This window comes from Pelophylax lessonae, assembly GCF_965119305.1.
Source record: "Pelophylax lessonae genome assembly, chromosome: 1".
NCBI classification, from domain to species: domain Eukaryota; kingdom Metazoa; phylum Chordata; class Amphibia; order Anura; family Ranidae; genus Pelophylax; species Pelophylax lessonae.
In genome coordinates, this window is record NC_138768.1 from 884,151,747 (window position 1) to 884,173,800 (window position 22,054).

The following is a 22,054-nucleotide window of genomic DNA, read 5'->3' on the forward strand; positions in this document are numbered from 1 at the left end:
TTTGCTTGATATTCGTGTAGAGGGAGTTGACATCCACACTCACTAGGATATCTCCCTCCTCTACCACCAAATCCTTGATTATCTCCATAAGGTGCTTACTGTCTTTTAAATATGCTTCTCCCTCCTGTGCCAAAGGTTGGAAGAAGCAATTGATGTATTCACCCAATCTGGATAGGAGGGAGTCTACTCCACTCATAATGGGCCTAACAGGTGGGTGTTCTCTGTTTCTATGGATCTTGGGCAATTGGTATATGACTGGTAATCTGGGTGCATCTGGAATTAAGTATCTACTTTCTTTTTTGTTTAAGATGCCCTCTCCACTTGCCCATTTGATTAATTTTGTCAACTTTGCTTTATATTTCTTTGTGGGATTGCCTCTTAGTTCTTCATATGTGTCAGGGTCGTTTACCAGTCTATTTAGTTCTTTTAGGTAATCTTCTTTATTCAAAATTACTAATCCCCCTCCTTTGTCCGCTGATCTAATCACTATGTTATTTCTTTTTTCTAATAGCTTTAAACCTTTTTCGACATCCTCTTTTTTCCTGGATCTTTGAATTTTCATACTTTCTAAGTCATTTTCCACCATGGTTTTAAAAACATCTAAAAACTGACTATTTTTCACTTTTGGGTTAAAAACAGACTTATTCCGCAATTGTGTATAGGTAAAATCTCCAGTAGGTAAATTATTATTTTGTGACCTTCCTGCATAAAATTTCTTGACATTGAGTTTCCTGATGAATTTTTGTAAATCTATATAAGTGTCAAATTTATTGATAGGCAGTCACAAATAGACTCCTGACGGGCAGGTTGTGTCACCGCTGAATGTCAGCAAGGCGAGCTATGGCTGTGTAAGATCTTCTGAAATGGCCCCAGATTTTCCTGGCCTGCCGCAAGATGTCCTGGAACCCAGGGTATTTGGCAACCAATCGTTGCACCACCAAGTTCAGGACGTGTGCCATGCATGACATGTGTGTTATTTTGCTCTGTTTCAGTGCACTCAGCAGATTGGCACCGTTGTCGCACACCACTTTACCAACTTTTAAATTGAGCAGTGTCAGCCACTGATCTGCCTGTGAACGCAAAGCTGAAAGGAGTGCAGGAGGGGGGCCACTGGTATATCACACTAGTTATAATACATTAAAAGTGCTTTTGACACTGTTTGTAGTATTGTTGCAGCAACGCTCATTCACCACACCAGTCACAATGCTGCATAGTGCACAATACAAATCCACTATAATATGCTTTCTATATTACAAAGCATATTATACGTGGATTACACCCCTATATAGTGTACTGCACACCTATACCAAATACCAGTCCTGAAAAGGACGTTTGTGGATCTTAACAGAGCTATTTGTGTCACTGGCAATCTGTCCCTGATGCACTCGCCAATCTCTCCCTACACTGACAAAAAGCAGAATATGAAATGGCCGCCAGCTCTGGTCTATTTATAAGGTAGGAGGCATATCCATGTGCTGAAATGTTTCAATTTGCTGTCCCGTTCCACCTGACAGCTGTGTCATGGGTCAAAGTTCTCCGCAATGTAAACTAATATGGCCACCGCGAACAACGCCATGTGTTTGTAAAATTGGTGGGTTGCGAACAAGCAAAATTTGCCACGAACCGACCGCCGGGCGAACCGCAAGGCCATCCCTACAACCTGGTTTCATTACTAGAGTCTTGTACTGTATAAAGTCCCTTAACATCCCCTCCAAAATCTTGCAAACTTCATATGTTAGGCTGACTGGCCTATAGTTACCCAGGATATATCTCGGCCCTTTCTTTAAATATTGGTACCACGTTGGCTTTTTTTCAATCAGCTGGCACCATACCCATCTGTAGACTATCCGTAAAGATCATGAATAATGGTCTGGCTATCTCCTGGCTGAGTTCTTTAAGTACCCTCGGGTGCAAGCCATCTGGTCCCGGTGATTTATTTATGTTAAGTTTCTCTAGTTTAGTTCTAAGTCTATCTTCTGTTAACCATGGGGGTACTTTCTGAGGTGTATTATTTAATTTAACATTACAAGCTGGGTTAGTGTAGCCCCCCAATTCTTTTGTGAAGACTGAAGAGTAGAAATTACTTAACACTTTCGTCTTCTCTCTGTCCTCTGTGGCCAGATTTCCTTTGTCGTCTTTTATGGGGCCAATGTGTTCTGGCCTTGCTTTCTTACTATTTATATACTTAAAGAATTTCTTGTGTTTTTTGTTACTCTCTTACTGTAATGTTCTGGTACCTCTGGTACCCTTGTCTCCATATTTCTCCTTTCCTAATTGCGTCCCATCTTGTGTAACAAGGGACGCATATACCTTTTAGACCGGATGACATCATTGCCGAGCGCCGCTATGAGCGGCTATTTCAATCGCCGGTTTGCTCTCACTCATCGCTCGTTCAAACCGCATGTTCACCGCACCTACTCCTGTGAAGTCGGAGCTGCTGACATTCTCCCTTGCTGAACTGAAGCCGGAAACCTCGCTGGTGATCCGTATCTCGCTACGGGATCACCCTTCTCCAATGGACACTGTTACTCCTAAACCTATCTAAGTGATAAGTACCCCACAGGGGATTCTTACTAACCAATCTCCTACTGTCATCTACTGCAATTACCAAGACTATCTGTATCTATCTATTCACTATCATCTGCATAGACTGTTAGCTCTTGGAACTACCTTCAACTATCCTTGCACTAGGTTACTCTGTCTAAGTATACTCCATCTGTGTCCTCTTACCATCTGCACTATACTTGACATCAGAACCTATCTGCTTTACCATCACCTGCAAACTCTCCTAATACTACTTCTAGTGCTCACCATACAATAGCCTGTCTCTCATCTATATATCCTCATATATTCTATCCCTCCATTAACATCTAGTAATATATATATGGTATATAACAGGCTGTACACGGTGATGAAGTCCTGAGAGTTGGATATGTTTGTTCAACAGATTCTTTACAAGGCTACTGAGTGTAATAATTCTGCAGCTGTAAATCCATCCACTAACAAAAACGCATGAACGTTACAGATTGAACGAGCCTTTAAAAAAAATATGGATTCAGCAGAATTATCCACTCATGTACTACAATTAAAACAGCAAGTAGATGCATTGATCCTTGCGCTTACAGAGGTACAAAATGAAAATCAGACCTTGAGACAGCAGCTTGGCCGTCTCACACAGCCTCCTGCTGCTCAGCCCCGTGAGCCTAAGATAAACCCTCCTATAGTGTTTTCTGGTGATCGGAGCAAATCAATGTCAAAATCAAACGCATGTCAATTGTTTTTTTTGTTAAAACCTCTAACCTACACCACTGACCAAATTAAGATTTGTACCATCATCTCCTATTTAACGGGTGAACCCCGGGCCTGGGCAGATGCTCTCTTTGAAAAGGATGATCCACTCCTTAATTCTTATCCCTTATTTCTAGCACAACTTGCTAGTTTATATGAAGACCCCAACAAGCAGAGTACCGCTGACACCCAATTACGGGCCTTAAAACAAGGAAGGAGACCTGTTGAAGATTTCGTGGCGAATTTTAAAAGATGGTCCCCTGATTCAGGGTGGAACAACACATCTTTGCGAACGCAGTTTAGACTCGGCCTATCTGAGGCCGTTAAAGACGAGCTCGCCCGAGCGGATTTACCTGGCACTCTAGAGGGACTGATACAGACCAGTATCAATATTGACAGACGACTACGAGAAAGAAAGGCTGAGAAGATGGGCTCACCATTTTCCAGTCCTTCTCGGATGTTGCCTGCTGACCCTACTCCTATGGAAGTAGGAATGATACGTCCACCTCTGACCCTTTCTGAACGTGCCAGGAGGAAAACCGAACATCTTTGCATGTACTGCGCATCCCCGAATCATTTGGTAAACGGCTGTCCTCTTGTCCGCAGAAAAGAGGGTGAGTGTTCAAATGTCTTGCTAGGGGGACTCACAACTTCCTTTTCTAATCCTTATCTTTTTGTTCAATTAACATTGCAGTGGGACCAAACTAGGATCACCACCAAGGCTATGATTGACACCGGATCTTGTGGAAACTACATTGACATTTGTTTTGTCTCCCTTAATAAAATACCTATTGTTTCAAAACCCAAACCTGTCTCCGTTAGTTTTATTAATGGTACCCCTTTATCCTCTGGTCCTATCACCATTCAGACACAGGCACTTCTTGTAACTGCTGACGAGTTTTATGTGGAGACCACCACCTTTGATTTATTAACTTCACCACATTTTCTAATCATTTTGGGACTTCCCTGGTTACACATACATCAACCAATCATCGATTGGAAAACAAGAACGTTAGCCTTCTCTTCTCACTATTGTGAGACGACGTGTAACCTCCCCACACATGATAGGATCCTGTCTGTACTGCCGGATGACATTATTCCTAAGTGTTATCAGGATTTATCGGAGGTTTTCCTTGAGAAAAACGCTCAAATGCTACCTCCCCATAGGGACTATGATTGTTGTATCGATTTACTCCCTAATAGCAAGTTGCCTTTCGGACATGTTTATCCTCTCTCACAGGATGAACTCTCTCATCTTAAGGAGTATCTGGATGAGAACTTGGCAAAAGGATTCATCCGACCTTCTACTTCCTCCACTGCTGCTGGGCTCTTCTTCGTCCGCAATAAGGACTCTAGCCTTAGGCCTATCATTGATTTCAGACAATTAAATGCCATCACAATAAAGGATCATTATCCTTTACCTCTTATTCCTGAACTTATCGAACAGGTGCGTGGGGCTTCTTTCTTTTCAAAATTGGACCTAAAAGGGGCATACAATTTAATTTTAATCCGTAAAGGGGATGAATGGAAGACGGCATTCAGAACCAGATACGGACTGTTTGAGTACCTTGTAATGCCATTTGGGCTATGTAATGCTCCCGCAGCCTTCCAACGGTTTATAAATGAGATATTCCGAGACTTGCTTGATGTTTGTGTGGTAATATATTTGGACGATATACTTATCTATTCTCATTCCTTACCTGAACACATAAAACATGTGAGACTTGTGTTGTCAAGACTACTTGCACATAGCTTATATGTTAAATCAAAGAAATGTTTGTTTCATAAAGAGGAAGTACTATTCCTAGGGTATATTATATCTAAAAGTGGAATCAAAATGGACATGAGTAAAATATCCTGCATTCTGGATTGGCCTGTGCCAACCACTCACAAAGCATTACAAAGGTTCCTAGGATTCTCTAATTACTATAGGAAATTCATTAAGAACTTCTCTGCGATTGTGAAACCTCTCACACAACTTACAAGCACGAAGAAACCATTTAATTGGTCAAAAGAAGCAAATGGAGCTTTCTCTCTGCTGAAATCAAGCTTTACCACTGCCCCCATACTATGCCATCCAGACCCATCCCTTCAATACATCTTGGAGGTAGATGCGTCAAATATGGCAGTAGGAGCAGTTCTCTCACAACGACCAACAAACACCTCACCTCTTCACCCAGTTGCTTTCTTTTCAAAGTCATTAAGTAGCCCCGAGGTGAACTACCCAGTAGGTGAGAAGGAGCTATTAGCCATAAAACTGGCGTTAGAGAATTGGCGACATCTACTTGAGGGCACTCAATTGCCAATTCTGATATATACTGATCACAAAAACCTTCAATACCTTCAGACTAATAGAACTCTTTCCCACCGGCAGGTACGGTGGTCGTTATTCTTTCTGAGATTTAATTTTTTAGTGACTTACACGCCCGCAGACAAAAATAAAAAAGCGGATGCACTCTCACGACTAGCCGAGAAAGATTGTACTGAGGTTCCCTCAGTTCCTATAATACCACTTGAACGTATTATCGGAGTCGTTCGCTCCCTGAAGGAGGAGATTTTGCACAGCATAGGATTGGATTCACCTCCACCACAACTAACTACTGACGCAGAAGGCTTCCTCTACTACAACGATAAATTATACATACCCCCTACTATGCGAACCAAGATCTTAGAATTGTCGCATGATGTACCTATGGCAGGACATATGGGTATGACTAAAACTCTCAATCTACTCACTAGGCAATTTTGGTGGCCAGACATGAAGACAACCGTAAAAAAGTTTGTTTCATCTTGTGATATCTGTGCAAGGTCTAAAATTGACAACACAAAACCATCAGGGTTACTTTGTAGTTTACCGATACCCCAGGTTCCGTGGGAAGTGGTATCCTTAGACTTCATAGTGGAACTACCACCTTCCAAAGGATTCAACACCATCTTGGTGTCAGTGGACCATCTGACCAAGATGGCACATTTCACTCCTATCCGAAAACTACCTTCATCCAAACAAACAGCGGAATTGCTTGTGAAACATGTCTTTAAGTTACATGGTATTCCAAAAACACTGCTGTCTGACCGTGGTTCACAATTCATCTCAAAGTTTTGGCTAGCTCTATGTCAGATACTAAGAATAGAGCGTAACCTTACTTCTCCCGACCACCCTCAGACCAACGGACAGACAGACAGAGTTAACCAGTGCATTGAACAGTACCTGCGTTGCTATACTTCGTATCTACAGGACGATTGGGCAGATCTCCTCCCGCTGGCAGAATTCGCCTATAACAACGCTACTCATAGCACTACTAAGCAAAGTCCGTTTTACCTGAATTATGGGTTTCATCCCACACTCCTTCCTCCACGTATCTTGCCATCAAGTAATCCAGTGGCATCTGATTATCTTGCCCAGATAAAGGATTCTCTGGGATTACTCAACAATACCATATCCCATGCTCATAGCCAACAAAAAAAGTACTACGACCTCCATAGGAAACCCTCTCCCCAATATGCCATTGGGGATCTTGTTTGGCTTTCTACAAAAAATCTGAGACTAAAAATCCCTAGTAAAAAACTTGGACCTCTATTTCTGGGACCTTTTCCAATAGAGAAGCTTATTGGAAAAGCTGCAGTACAACTCACATTGCCAGTAGACCTCAAGATACATCCTGTCTTCCATGTGTCTCTACTGAAGCCCCATGTTCCTAACCAAGGAATAAGGCCTACTATCTCACCTCCACCTCCTGTACAAGTGGAAGGCGGAGAAGAATTTGAGATAAAAGAAATTTTGGATTCCCGTTTCAATAGAAGAAGACTCCAGTATCTTGTACGATGGAAGAACTATGGGCCCCAAGATGACACCTGGCTGGATACCTCCGATATACATGCCCCTAGACTGATTCGCAATTTCCACTCGAAATATCCTGAAAAACCAGTTCTAGAGGCCTTCCGGAGCCGGCCTTAAGGGGGCGGTACTGTAATGTTCTGGTACCTCTGGTACCCTTGTCTCCATATTTCTCCTTTCCTAATTGCGTCCCATCTTGTGTAACAAGGGACGCATATACCTTTAAGACCGGATGACATCATTGCCGAGCGCCGCTATGAGCGGCTATTTCAATCGCCGGTTTGCTCTCACTCATCGCTCGTTCAAACCGCATGTTCACCGCACCTACTCCTGTGAAGTCGGAGCTGCTGACATTCTCCCTTGCTGAACTGAAGCCGGAAACCTCGCTGGTGATCCGTATCTCGCTACGGGATCACCCTTCTCCAATGGACACTGTTACTCCTAAACCTATCTAAGTGATAAGTACCCCACAGGGGATTCTTACTAACCAATCTCCTACTGTCATCTACTGCAATTACCAAGACTATCTGTATCTATCTATTCACTATCATCTGCATAGACTGTTAGCTCTTGGGACTACCTTCAACTATCCTTGCACTAGGTTACTCTGTCTAAGTATACTCCATCTGTGTCCTCTTACCATCTGCACTATACTTGACATCAGAACCTATCTGCTTTACCATCACCTGCAAACTCTCCTAATACTACTTCTAGTGCTCACCATACAATAGCCTGTCTCTCATCTATATATCCTCATATATTCTATCCCTCCATTAACATCTAGTAATATATATATGGTATATAACAGGCTGTACACGGTGATGAAGTCCTGAGAGTTGGATATGTTTGTTCAACAGATTCTTTACAAGGCTACTGAGTGTAATAATTCTGCAGCTGTAAATCCATCCACTAACAAAAACGCATGAACGTTACAGATTGAACGAGCCTTTAAAAAAAATATGGATTCAGCAGAATTATCCACTCATGTACTACAATTAAAACAGCAAGTAGATGCATTGATCCTTGCGCTTACAGAGGTACAAAATGAAAATCAGACCTTGAGACAGCAGCTTGGCCGTCTCACACAGCCTCCTGCTGCTCAGCCCCGTGAGCCTAAGATAAACCCTCCTATAGTGTTTTCTGGTGATCGGAGCAAATCAATGTCAAAATCAAACGCATGTCAATTGTTTTTTTTGTTAAAACCTCTAACCTACACCACTGACCAAATTAAGATTTGTACCATCATCTCCTATTTAACGGGTGAACCCCGGGCCTGGGCAGATGCTCTCTTTGAAAAGGATGATCCACTCCTTAATTCTTATCCCTTATTTCTAGCACAACTTGCTAGTTTATATGAAGACCCCAACAAGCAGAGTACCGCTGACACCCAATTACGGGCCTTAAAACAAGGAAGGAGACCTGTTGAAGATTTCGTGGCGAATTTTAAAAGATGGTCCCCTGATTCAGGGTGGAACAACACATCTTTGCGAACGCAGTTTAGACTCGGCCTATCTGAGGCCGTTAAAGACGAGCTCGCCCGAGCGGATTTACCTGGCACTCTAGAGGGACTGATACAGACCAGTATCAATATTGACAGACGACTACGAGAAAGAAAGGCTGAGAAGATGGGCTCACCATTTTCCAGTCCTTCTCGGATGTTGCCTGCTGACCCTACTCCTATGGAAGTAGGAATGATACGTCCACCTCTGACCCTTTCTGAACGTGCCAGGAGGAAAACCGAACATCTTTGCATGTACTGCGCATCCCCGAATCATTTGGTAAACGGCTGTCCTCTTGTCCGCAGAAAAGAGGGTGAGTGTTCAAATGTCTTGCTAGGGGGACTCACAACTTCCTTTTCTAATCCTTATCTTTTTGTTCAATTAACATTGCAGTGGGACCAAACTAGGATCACCACCAAGGCTATGATTGACACCGGATCTTGTGGAAACTACATTGACATTTGTTTTGTCTCCCTTAATAAAATACCTATTGTTTCAAAACCCAAACCTGTCTCCGTTAGTTTTATTAATGGTACCCCTTTATCCTCTGGTCCTATCACCATTCAGACACAGGCACTTCTTGTAACTGCTGACGAGTTTTATGTGGAGACCACCACCTTTGATTTATTAACTTCACCACATTTTCTAATCATTTTGGGACTTCCCTGGTTACACATACATCAACCAATCATCGATTGGAAAACAAGAACGTTAGCCTTCTCTTCTCACTATTGTGAGACGACGTGTAACCTCCCCACACATGATAGGATCCTGTCTGTACTGCCGGATGACATTATTCCTAAGTGTTATCAGGATTTATCGGAGGTTTTCCTTGAGAAAAACGCTCAAATGCTACCTCCCCATAGGGACTATGATTGTTGTATCGATTTACTCCCTAATAGCAAGTTGCCTTTCGGACATGTTTATCCTCTCTCACAGGATGAACTCTCTCATCTTAAGGAGTATCTGGATGAGAACTTGGCAAAAGGATTCATCCGACCTTCTACTTCCTCCACTGCTGCTGGGCTCTTCTTCGTCCGCAATAAGGACTCTAGCCTTAGGCCTATCATTGATTTCAGACAATTAAATGCCATCACAATAAAGGATCATTATCCTTTACCTCTTATTCCTGAACTTATCGAACAGGTGCGTGGGGCTTCTTTCTTTTCAAAATTGGACCTAAAAGGGGCATACAATTTAATTTTAATCCGTAAAGGGGATGAATGGAAGACGGCATTCAGAACCAGATACGGACTGTTTGAGTACCTTGTAATGCCATTTGGGCTATGTAATGCTCCCGCAGCCTTCCAACGGTTTATAAATGAGATATTCCGAGACTTGCTTGATGTTTGTGTGGTAATATATTTGGACGATATACTTATCTATTCTCATTCCTTACCTGAACACATAAAACATGTGAGACTTGTGTTGTCAAGACTACTTGCACATAGCTTATATGTTAAATCAAAGAAATGTTTGTTTCATAAAGAGGAAGTACTATTCCTAGGGTATATTATATCTAAAAGTGGAATCAAAATGGACATGAGTAAAATATCCTGCATTCTGGATTGGCCTGTGCCAACCACTCACAAAGCATTACAAAGGTTCCTAGGATTCTCTAATTACTATAGGAAATTCATTAAGAACTTCTCTGCGATTGTGAAACCTCTCACACAACTTACAAGCACGAAGAAACCATTTAATTGGTCAAAAGAAGCAAATGGAGCTTTCTCTCTGCTGAAATCAAGCTTTACCACTGCCCCCATACTATGCCATCCAGACCCATCCCTTCAATACATCTTGGAGGTAGATGCGTCAAATATGGCAGTAGGAGCAGTTCTCTCACAACGACCAACAAACACCTCACCTCTTCACCCAGTTGCTTTCTTTTCAAAGTCATTAAGTAGCCCCGAGGTGAACTACCCAGTAGGTGAGAAGGAGCTATTAGCCATAAAACTGGCGTTAGAGAATTGGCGACATCTACTTGAGGGCACTCAATTGCCAATTCTGATATATACTGATCACAAAAACCTTCAATACCTTCAGACTAATAGAACTCTTTCCCACCGGCAGGTACGGTGGTCGTTATTCTTTCTGAGATTTAATTTTTTAGTGACTTACACGCCCGCAGACAAAAATAAAAAAGCGGATGCACTCTCACGACTAGCCGAGAAAGATTGTACTGAGGTTCCCTCAGTTCCTATAATACCACTTGAACGTATTATCGGAGTCGTTCGCTCCCTGAAGGAGGAGATTTTGCACAGCATAGGATTGGATTCACCTCCACCACAACTAACTACTGACGCAGAAGGCTTCCTCTACTACAACGATAAATTATACATACCCCCTACTATGCGAACCAAGATCTTAGAATTGTCGCATGATGTACCTATGGCAGGACATATGGGTATGACTAAAACTCTCAATCTACTCACTAGGCAATTTTGGTGGCCAGACATGAAGACAACCGTAAAAAAGTTTGTTTCATCTTGTGATATCTGTGCAAGGTCTAAAATTGACAACACAAAACCATCAGGGTTACTTTGTAGTTTACCGATACCCCAGGTTCCGTGGGAAGTGGTATCCTTAGACTTCATAGTGGAACTACCACCTTCCAAAGGATTCAACACCATCTTGGTGTCAGTGGACCATCTGACCAAGATGGCACATTTCACTCCTATCCGAAAACTACCTTCATCCAAACAAACAGCGGAATTGCTTGTGAAACATGTCTTTAAGTTACATGGTATTCCAAAAACACTGCTGTCTGACCGTGGTTCACAATTCATCTCAAAGTTTTGGCTAGCTCTATGTCAGATACTAAGAATAGAGCGTAACCTTACTTCTCCCGACCACCCTCAGACCAACGGACAGACAGACAGAGTTAACCAGTGCATTGAACAGTACCTGCGTTGCTATACTTCGTATCTACAGGACGATTGGGCAGATCTCCTCCCGCTGGCAGAATTCGCCTATAACAACGCTACTCATAGCACTACTAAGCAAAGTCCGTTTTACCTGAATTATGGGTTTCATCCCACACTCCTTCCTCCACGTATCTTGCCATCAAGTAATCCAGTGGCATCTGATTATCTTGCCCAGATAAAGGATTCTCTGGGATTACTCAACAATACCATATCCCATGCTCATAGCCAACAAAAAAAGTACTACGACCTCCATAGGAAACCCTCTCCCCAATATGCCATTGGGGATCTTGTTTGGCTTTCTACAAAAAATCTGAGACTAAAAATCCCTAGTAAAAAACTTGGACCTCTATTTCTGGGACCTTTTCCAATAGAGAAGCTTATTGGAAAAGCTGCAGTACAACTCACATTGCCAGTAGACCTCAAGATACATCCTGTCTTCCATGTGTCTCTACTGAAGCCCCATGTTCCTAACCAAGGAATAAGGCCTACTATCTCACCTCCACCTCCTGTACAAGTGGAAGGCGGAGAAGAATTTGAGATAAAAGAAATTTTGGATTCCCGTTTCAATAGAAGAAGACTCCAGTATCTTGTACGATGGAAGAACTATGGGCCCCAAGATGACACCTGGCTGGATACCTCCGATATACATGCCCCTAGACTGATTCGCAATTTCCACTCGAAATATCCTGAAAAACCAGTTCTAGAGGCCTTCCGGAGCCGGCCTTAAGGGGGCGGTACTGTAATGTTCTGGTACCTCTGGTACCCTTGTCTCCATATTTCTCCTTTCCTAATTGCGTCCCATCTTGTGTAACAAGGGACGCATATACCTTTAAGACCGGATGACATCATTGCCGAGCGCCGCTATGAGCGGCTATTTCAATCGCCGGTTTGCTCTCACTCATCGCTCGTTCAAACCGCATGTTCACCGCACCTACTCCTGTGAAGTCGGAGCTGCTGACATTCTCCCTTGCTGAACTGAAGCCGGAAACCTCGCTGGTGATCCGTATCTCGCTACGGGATCACCCTTCTCCAATGGACACTGTTACTCCTAAACCTATCTAAGTGATAAGTACCCCACAGGGGATTCTTACTAACCAATCTCCTACTGTCATCTACTGCAATTACCAAGACTATCTGTATCTATCTATTCACTATCATCTGCATAGACTGTTAGCTCTTGGGACTACCTTCAACTATCCTTGCACTAGGTTACTCTGTCTAAGTATACTCCATCTGTGTCCTCTTACCATCTGCACTATACTTGACATCAGAACCTATCTGCTTTACCATCACCTGCAACTCTCCTATACTACTTCTAGTGCTCACCATACAATAGCCTGTCTCTCATCTATATATCCTCATATATTCTATCCCTCCATTAACATCTAGTAATATATATATGGTATATAACAGGCTGTACACGGTGATGAAGTCCTGAGAGTTGGATATGTTTGTTCAACAGATTCTCTACAAGGCTACTGAGTGTAATAATTCTGCAGCTGTAAATCCATCCACTAACAAAAACGCATGAACGTTACACTTACGCTATATGTCTCTCATGCTCTATTTTAGCCGCCTTGATTTCACCTTTACATTTCTTATTGCACTCTTTGTAATGTTGGAATGCTGCCAATGACCCCTCAGCCTTGTATTTTTTGAAAGCCTTTTCTTTAGTATTAATATGCCTTTTTATGTTGGAGTTTAGCCACCCAGGGTTTGCTTTTGCTCTAAATGTATTCCCTTTTGGAATGCACTGGCCAATCCCTTTATTTAGTATGCTGCACTCCCATTTTTCCTCAGTGTACTTTGTTCCCAGGGTTCTATGCCATTTGATATTTTCTAGCAGAGAGCGCAGTTTAGGGAAGTTGGCTCTTTTGAAGTTCAGTCTCCTTATATTACCCTTGTGTTTCCTATTACTATGATTAATACTGAAACTAATTGACCTATGGTCACTGTTTCCTAAGTTGCCCCGTATTTCTATATCCGTGAGCAGGTCTGTATTGTTGGTAATCAGTAGGTCAAGTACCGCATTGTTTCTTGTCGGTGCGTTCACCATCTGACCCATGAAATTGTCCTGCAAAACATTTAGGAACTGCCGAGCTTTGGATGAATGTGCGGTTCCTTCTGCCCAGTCTATATCTGGATAATTAAAGTCCCCCATTATAATGACATTTCCCATCCTTGCTGCCAATCCAAACTGTGAAATCTGCATGTTCCCTTCAGATCTACAGCGACTGCACTTCCAACTGCACAGACTATTTACTTTAGTAAATCAACCCCATATTAATGGTGAAGAAACCAGTGGTGAGATGTTTGCTCTAAAAAACATTACCGGGGTGACGCCTGCAGCTGCATATCATCCCGCTGCAACCACTGGAAGACGAAGGGCGCATATTTGCGTTACAACGGCGTCACAGGGTTCATTGTGATTTTAGGCAAATGTCTTTTTTCTTCTAATTACACATTGTTACCATTTTGCTCCGGATAGGAAGACAATAAAACTTTGTTACACTAATCACTAATGAACTATAAAATGCAGGGGGGTGTTTGCTTATCTTTGTTGTCCCAGAGTGTGTGGTATTATTTATTTTATTTAATTTTTTTTTAAATTAATATTATTATTATTTTTCATAATGTATTTTCTATAAATCCATCAATGTGATCATCTACAAAGTTTTTAATGGGGCGCCTCATCATTTCTTCAGAAAGTATGTTGGCTTATTTTCCTTTTTGTGCCCGCTAAGGTGGTGATATGGATCTACCTAGTAGTCAACAATTCAGATTTTTTTTTTTTTGCAGTAGCAGTCTTAAGCCCCGTACACACGTACCGATTGTCGGCCGTAAACATTCGGCCGACGACCGATCGGCCGATTGTAGGCTTGTTAGTATGATGCTTCCGACAGCCGACAGCGCATTTTCGGCCGAACAGAATCTGTCGTGCAAGCATTAAAATTTTTGTTGGCCAACACCAGAACGGCCGATTGTTCGCCAGTCAGTACAGATTTCGGCCGACAGACAGCAGATTAGCAAGACTGGGCATGCTCAGAAAAGAAAAAAGACAAGGAAAGTTAACCATCACATGACATCACTTCTGCAGTCGGCTGTTGTTGGCCGACAAAATTCGTGTGCAGTCTTTTGCAGTTTTCAACAGACACGACAGCCCTGGACAAAAGACGGTCGGTACTTGTGTACGAGGCTTTAGTTCTGAGTCATTGCCAATAAAATATTTAATCAGTTTGTCTTTCAGCACCATGAATTTTGGAATCTTTCCAAAGAAACCGTAAATCGTACTTTATCTTGGTCACATTTCTGTGCAAATAAAAGTTGTTTATATCTGGTTTGGCAGGAATCCATCTCAGTGTGTGTTATAAATCAATGAAGCCGTATCAAACCCAAAAGCCAACATTTATTATATTGCAGTTTGCCAATTCTTAGATTCAGTGGCTGCATGAGTTTTCTTTTTTAGCACTTCTTTCTTTTTGGTGATCCTGCCAAGTAAGTCTGCCGTTTTTCAAAAGAACAAGCTGTCTTGCAGATGTAGAAGTTTAAGGTTGAGACAAACCATTATCACTAACAGGGCTGCTTACAACGATCGGCTTTTATTTATTCATGTAAATATTTATCCCCAAAGGAAAAAAAAAATCTGTTTGTGTAACTGCTAATAAAGTGTATGCTGAAGTTTGGCTTCAATGTGTTAGCATATCTAATTCTGCTAGTCCACCTAACACTCCCCTCACCCCCAGACTGACAATGCCGCTGTCCAAAGGTGACTCCATTTCTCCTTCTTCCACTGGAGGCGCTCTAATACAGGAGGTGTGTTACTGGCCAGATCACCAGATTTCTTTCCATTATTTTAATTGAGTGATCACTGCAGTAAAACATTGATTGTCCTAGAGGGGGCAACGCTCACTGACTCTACTGTATCTATGGAGGATCATTGTTTGTCACCCTAGGACAGGAAATGTGTTATTACTACAGAACACCCCCCTCCTCATGGATATGACTGGTAACAATGCTTCGGCTATAAAAGCAGGACATTTATTTGATTTCGTCAGGATCAACAGATTTTTTTTTTTTGTGATCATTCAAAGGATTACATAAAATGCTTTCAATTGTATATTCAACTGATTAAAAAGGACCAACAAGAGAAATTGTTACTGTTTATGTACGTTTAGCACCCTCTAGTGTACTAGATAGGTAAGTGTTAAGGTTTTTCTTAGTGTAGGTAATTTGTCAGGCTTGGGAAGTAGCCAAGCCTGCGTATTTGATTCTGGGTCTGGAAGTGACTCAGGGAGGCTGGGTGACCCACTGACAGCACTTCTAAAACCTTCCCCTACTTGCTGGAATTTGCTTGAAACTTCCAAAAGAATGGGAATGGAGGTTAGGAAGAGCTGCCTGGAGTATCTATAAGGTCCCTGAGCAATCCCCAGGGAAGACTGGTAGGGGGCCCCCTCAAATACTCAGGGTCAGTTCTTTCTGGGGCAGTGGAGTTAGGGTGGAAGCTGGAGATGGAGTGTTAGGGGAGGGGAGCTCCCCAGTCTGGGGGGGGGGGGGCATGACCTTGGGCCTGGGCTCGGGTGCAGAAGGGAACCTCTTCACAATACACAGAGGTGTCCTGACCAGGAGGCATGGGAGCAAAGTGGAGGACAGCAGGAGAACACTGCCAGGCAAATCTCCAGGGAGGAAGACAGCCAATAGGGCTGGTGAGTGTTACAGTTAGGAGAGCACTGGGTGCAAGGAGTCTGGGATGGATGCAGAGTCAGCCTGGGAGGACTGTGGAGTTTTATACAGGAGGGCTAGTGAAAGGGGCAGCTGCAGCCAGGAGGGCTGGTAGTGCCTGAAGAGGTGGTGCCTAGATCAGAAGCCACAGAAGGAGCACAGCTGAGCACTGGGACTTTCTTTTTGCTATATGTTGCACCCTCCTAGGTAGGTGTTGGAAGAGTGCATATAGAGATTGCCAGGTAAATTTAGATTACCCTATGCCTACCAGAGAGCAGGATCTATTGGTAGGGTCTGCTCATGCAGCTTAGGTGCGGTTCAGCTTGTCTGAATGTTTCACACTGGTCCAATAGGTAAACATATTGGACAGTGGGGGGAAACTTAAAAAATGAGGGCACAGACATTGTTACAGCCCAGGGGAAAGTGCATTGGTGCATGCTGGGTGACTGTATAAATGCCAAGGGCACATGTGTTCGGGATCTTTGGCTGGAGAGCAGGGTCCCTAAGAGGAGGGATGGAGAGGAGCTGAACCCAGAGGTCCTTTAGAGCTGACTGAAAGGGAGACACTGAAAAGTATATGATTCTGCCTACAGTGAGTACAGATCTGTGTCAGGGGCCTGTCATGTGAGGGCCACCCCTTCAGAGGAAGAGTTAGCAGACCAGAGTCAGTCAAGGGGATGCTAGAGAGTGTCCTGAAGATAATGATGTTGCATTAAGTCTGCTGCTGGAGGACTTAATTCTTCCATACAAGTGGCAATATGGTAAAAGCAGTGTGTCTGCTTCCACAAGTAACCAGGTGAGGCCAAGTGAGAGTTGTCCTTATCTACTGTGAATAGTTCAGTTGGAGTATCCCACTATTCTCTTCTCCCATCCAAGTTCCACAATAAATACAAAACCAAATCCCCTGAACTGTTTATTGAGTAACGAGCAAATGGGGAGTAAGGAGGGATATGTGTAAACCCCCAGCAACTGTCTGCAGGTAATCAGAGGGAGGCCCGTAAAAGTCAACACACAGCAAGCCCTAGGGGGTCAGTGCTACATACACAACAAAAGGGGTCCACATTCCCTGCCTGTAAAGGGCATTTGCTACAAGTCTAACACAGCCTTTGTTAGACCATCCAAACAGTGCCAGCTGGTCCTGGGAGATGTAGTTCTGCAATTAAGATTGTGCTGAAGGTAGAAGAAGAAGTGTATATACAGAGTGTATTTAGTTTGTGTCCCTAAAGGAGTTCTACAGTTCTAATCAAGTGGGCATTACATATCATCCCTATCCAAGTTCAATACCCCTAATAAAAACAAAGACTGTTCTTTAACTACTGTGTGCTGTGGAAAATGTGTGTGCTTAGCTAAGCAGGGTGGAGGGTTCCTCATTCACCAGCGGCAACTGCGGAGGTAGGGCTACATACACATTAACCACTTATAACACTTAAAACCACTTGTATCACTGTCCCCTTGAGGACTGCTGGATATTACTCCTTTGGGTCCCCCTGGGTTGCCGTTAGCAACTCTGGTATTCACAATTTAACACTTTAATTCTTGGCTCAGTCAATGATCCATCCAGGGGTTTGTAGTTGTTTTTGGTGTTTTCTTTTAAATAGGGATGGGAGAAAGGAATCGTGGGATACTCCAGATTAACTATTCACAAGATGTGAGGATTCCTGTCTGATGATGCAGCCAGGCTGCTGTTTCACCCTGCCACTAGGTGAATTTTTATTAAGTCTCTATCCAGATGACTTGATGAACTAAATTCTCTTCAGGACATTCCCCTATTATTATCTTACTTCACCACTGACACCCATCCACTGATTATCCTACTCTTGGGGTGGCCTCCCTCAGGTCAGGCCCCTTGACACGATCCCCTGTACTCATGATACTGTTTTTTCTAGGGTCTCCGGTGTCTCCCCCTCAGTCAGCTTTTCTGGACCTCTGGGTTCACCTCCATTCCTCTGGCCCTCAGGATGACCTCCTGATGCCACGTGCCACTGCTACAGAGGAGGAGGCAGCTGCCACCCCCTCTCTGGGACTCTGCTCACCAGCCAAAGACCCCACAGCACATATGCTCCTGGCTTTTATTCAGTATCCCATAATGCACTGAGACAGCCTGTCTCTACCAATCACCAGGACTGTATCAAAGCCTATGTATCCATTGGTTAGGTTTCCTCCCACTGTCCAACATGCCTCCCTATTGGACCAGTGTGAAACTCTAGACATACTGAGCAGACCTCACTAACAGATCCTGCTCTCTACTAGACAGAAAGCAATATAGATTTCCCTGCTGCTTTCTGATAGGCAGATAGAGCCCAAAATATACTCTCTACCTTGCACCTATCTAGGAGGGTGCTACACACTTATAACAGATAAACTGTGGCAGGGTCTGGGGCACGTGTGAGCACCGCCGGAAACCCACCCCCACTGTCATTGGACACAAAGGGAGCCAATCAGTGGGTCTAGTGGAGGTGATGTTAGCCTGGACCGGCCGATCATTCATGAAAAAGGCAGAACGGTGGTCGGCCTTTGTAAACAAGCAGACCATCATTCTATGAAAGGGGAATGTGCTGATCCTGTGTTCCTGCTAAGTTACTGCTTACAGTTAGTAATCACCTCCAGGGAACAGATTTAACCCTTTAATCACTACTGATGTTAACCCCTTCCCTGCCAGTGTCATTAGTAAAATTACAGTGCATATTTTTTAGCATTGATCACTGTATTGGTGTCACTGGTCCCCAAAAAGTGTCATAAGTGTCAGTTGGGTGTCCGATCTGTCCGCCGCAATGTCGCAGTCCCGCTACAAATCGCTGATCGCCGCCATTACTAGTAAATAACAAATGAATAAATAAAAATATCCCATAGTTTGTAGCCACTATAACTGTGTAACCAATCAATATACGCCTATTGGAATATTCTTTTTTTTATCAAAAACATGTAGCAGAATACATATTGGCCTAAATTGATGAAGAAATTAGATTTTTTACATTTTTTAGGATGTGTTTTTATAGCATAAAGTAAAAAAAAATGTGTTTCTTTTCCGTACATCACGGGACACAGAGCCCAATTCATTATATATGGGTTATACGCCACCTTCAGGTTAATGGACATTAGCAAACAATCAGACAGGAAGTCCCCCTATATAACCCCTCCTACACAGGAAGTACCTCAGTTTTTTTTTGCCAGTGTCTAAAAGGTGATGGTCACGGTAGAGAGGAGAAAGAAGAAGAAAGAAGATTATTCTACAATCCCCGATCAAAGATCTCTGAATCTAAGAGGATTAGCAATCAGATCCACCCCAAAAAGTAAAAAAAACTAAAAGGATGGTATCTGAGCCTCGGGTTTTGCCTGTAACGTTGTCCTTCTTAGGCACCTGGGATCCGGACCCTTGGTAAGACCAATCCCAAAGGCACTTTGACAGGGTGCTCGATGGGTCCAAGGTAATGGCCCCTCAAAAACAAGGGAACCCAGTCCTTGAAGGTCAAAAATTGACAAAGCTCACCGTGAAGGGTAAAGATTGGATTCTTGTTACAAAACAGAATCCTGTGGTAAGAAAGGTAAGTTCACTTTAAAAATGTTTGTAAAAATATTTGTATGCACTTTTCCCTTTAAAAGATAACAGATACCGGGTGCCAGGTTGGTCTCTGCAAGAGACAATGGGTGTATTAGCTGTGTTAAAGCATGGCTTGTTTGTTTAAACATATTTTGCTTTTTATGTGTAAAACAGTGTGTGTATCAACAGTGTCATACTACACCTTGTTTGTTTAACCACTTAAGCCCCGGAAGATTTTACCCCCTTCCTGACCAGGGCCTATTTTGCGATTCGGCACTGCGTGAATTTAACGGACAATTGCACGGTCGTGCGACGCTGTACCTAAACAAATTTGACGTCCTTTTTTTCCCACAAACAGAGCTTTCTTTTGCTGGTATTTGATCACCTGTGCGATTTTTTTTTTTTTGATCATGCGCTATAAACAAAAAAAGAGCGACAATTTTGCAAAAATAACAATAATTTTCACATTTTTTTATATGAAATTCCCCAAAAAAATGTAAAAATCAAAATTTTTTAACATTTTAGGCCAATTTTTTTTTTTACCATATGTTTGGTAAAAAAAAAAAAATTGCAAAAAGCGTATTTTGATTGGTTTGCGCAAAAGTTATTGCGTTTACTAACAAAGGGAAAGATTTTTGTCATTTTTATTTTATTTTTTTAACGAGTAATGGCGGCGATCTGCGATTTTTTTTGCGGGACTGCGACATTGCGGCGGACAGATCGGACCCTTGACTGACATTTTTTACACTTTTGGGGTTACCAGTGACATTACTACAGTAATCAGTGCTATACATATGCACTGTTACTGTAAAATTACACTGGCAGTGAAGGGGTTAACTTTTTTTGAGAAGGAGGGGTTATGTGTGTCCCTAGGGGCGTGATTCTAACTGTGATTGGCTGTAGCTTGAGGTGTAGGAACAGTGATCAATGGTTCTACATAGTAGAACCGTATGATCACTATTCATACACAGGGGAGAATGACAGGCGGCTTGTTTACATTAGCCGCCTGCCTTTCTCCCTCTCCACCTGACGATCGGGTCTGCTGGTCACACGCGCGGGGGGGGGGGGGGGTCCGTGACCGCGTGGGAGCTCCCTAGACCCTTACAGGCTAGCGACGTAATACTACATCGCTCTGCCTGTGAGGGGCTGACCGCCGCAGTAAATAGTCGTGCGGCGGTCGGCAAGCGGTTAAATCTAAATTTCTAGTAAATCCACACGTTTTGTTTGGGAATGCAACTGCTGGTTTTTCCGCCAAAAGGTTCAGTTGTGGGGAGATGGCAGAAGTTTTCCTCCTTCACTTTTTTAATGAGGTCTAATTTTACTTGAAATGCTTTCACATGTGACATCACAGATGAGCTTCTCCTTTCCTAGAAGTTGAACATTGAAACTGTTAAGTAGCTCTGTTACATCTGTCAGAAAAGCAAGGTGCCATTTCCATTCTGCAGCTTTGAGCTCTGCTACTTCTTTGTTTTTCGAAAGCATAAAAGCAGAAACCTGTGGAAGTAAGTCATAAAAACATTTCAAAACTCTCCCTATGACTCAGTCAATGGACTTCTGTGTGGTACAGAATATCTTCATAGGCAACATTTAGCTCAGACAGAATTCCTGAAACTGTCTGTGGTTTAGTGCATGAGCTCTAATGAAGTTAACACAAGATACCACAATTTTCATGACAGTCCAACTTCAATGATTTACAACACAGTGCTTGTTGGTGGATGAGGCAGTGTATGGCGATTGGATGTGAATGGTTGTATTTGTCCATCTCTTTTTTAACCACTTAAGCCCCGGAGGATTTGGCTGCTCAAAGACCAGGGACTATTTTGCGATTCGGCACTGCGTGACTTTAACGGACAATTGCGCGGTCGTGCGACACTGTAACCAAATGAAATTGACGTCCTTTTTTTCCCACAAAACATAGCTTTCTTTTGGTGCTATTTGATCACCTGTGCAATTTTTACTTTTTGTGCTATAAATAAAGAAAGAGCGACAATTTTGAAAAAAAATAACAAGATTTTTCACATTTTTTTATATGAAATCCCCCCCCCCCCCCCAAAAAAAAATGTAAAAATCTAAATTTTTTTTAACATTTTAGGCCAATTTGTTTTCTGCTACATATTTTTGGTAAAAAAAAAATCGCAAAAAGCGTATTTTGCTTGGTTTTCGCAAAAGTTTTTGCGTTTACTAACTAAGGGAAAGATTTTTGTCATTTTTATTGTTTTTTTTTTAACTAGTAATGGCGGCGATCTGC

General features: G+C 42.7%; 1 long non-coding RNA gene across 1 annotated transcript in view; it reads left to right on the forward strand.

The window, feature by feature from the left end:
• LOC309557791 overlaps positions 1-19,094 on the forward strand; it is a 533,354-nt gene extending 514,260 nt beyond the window's left edge. The window contains exon 2 of the long non-coding RNA XR_014225394.1: positions 18,948-19,094. This is a non-coding gene — a long non-coding RNA (uncharacterized lncRNA). The remainder of the gene's footprint in view (positions 1-18,947) is intronic.
• Positions 19,095-22,054: the final 2,960 nt, after the last annotated feature.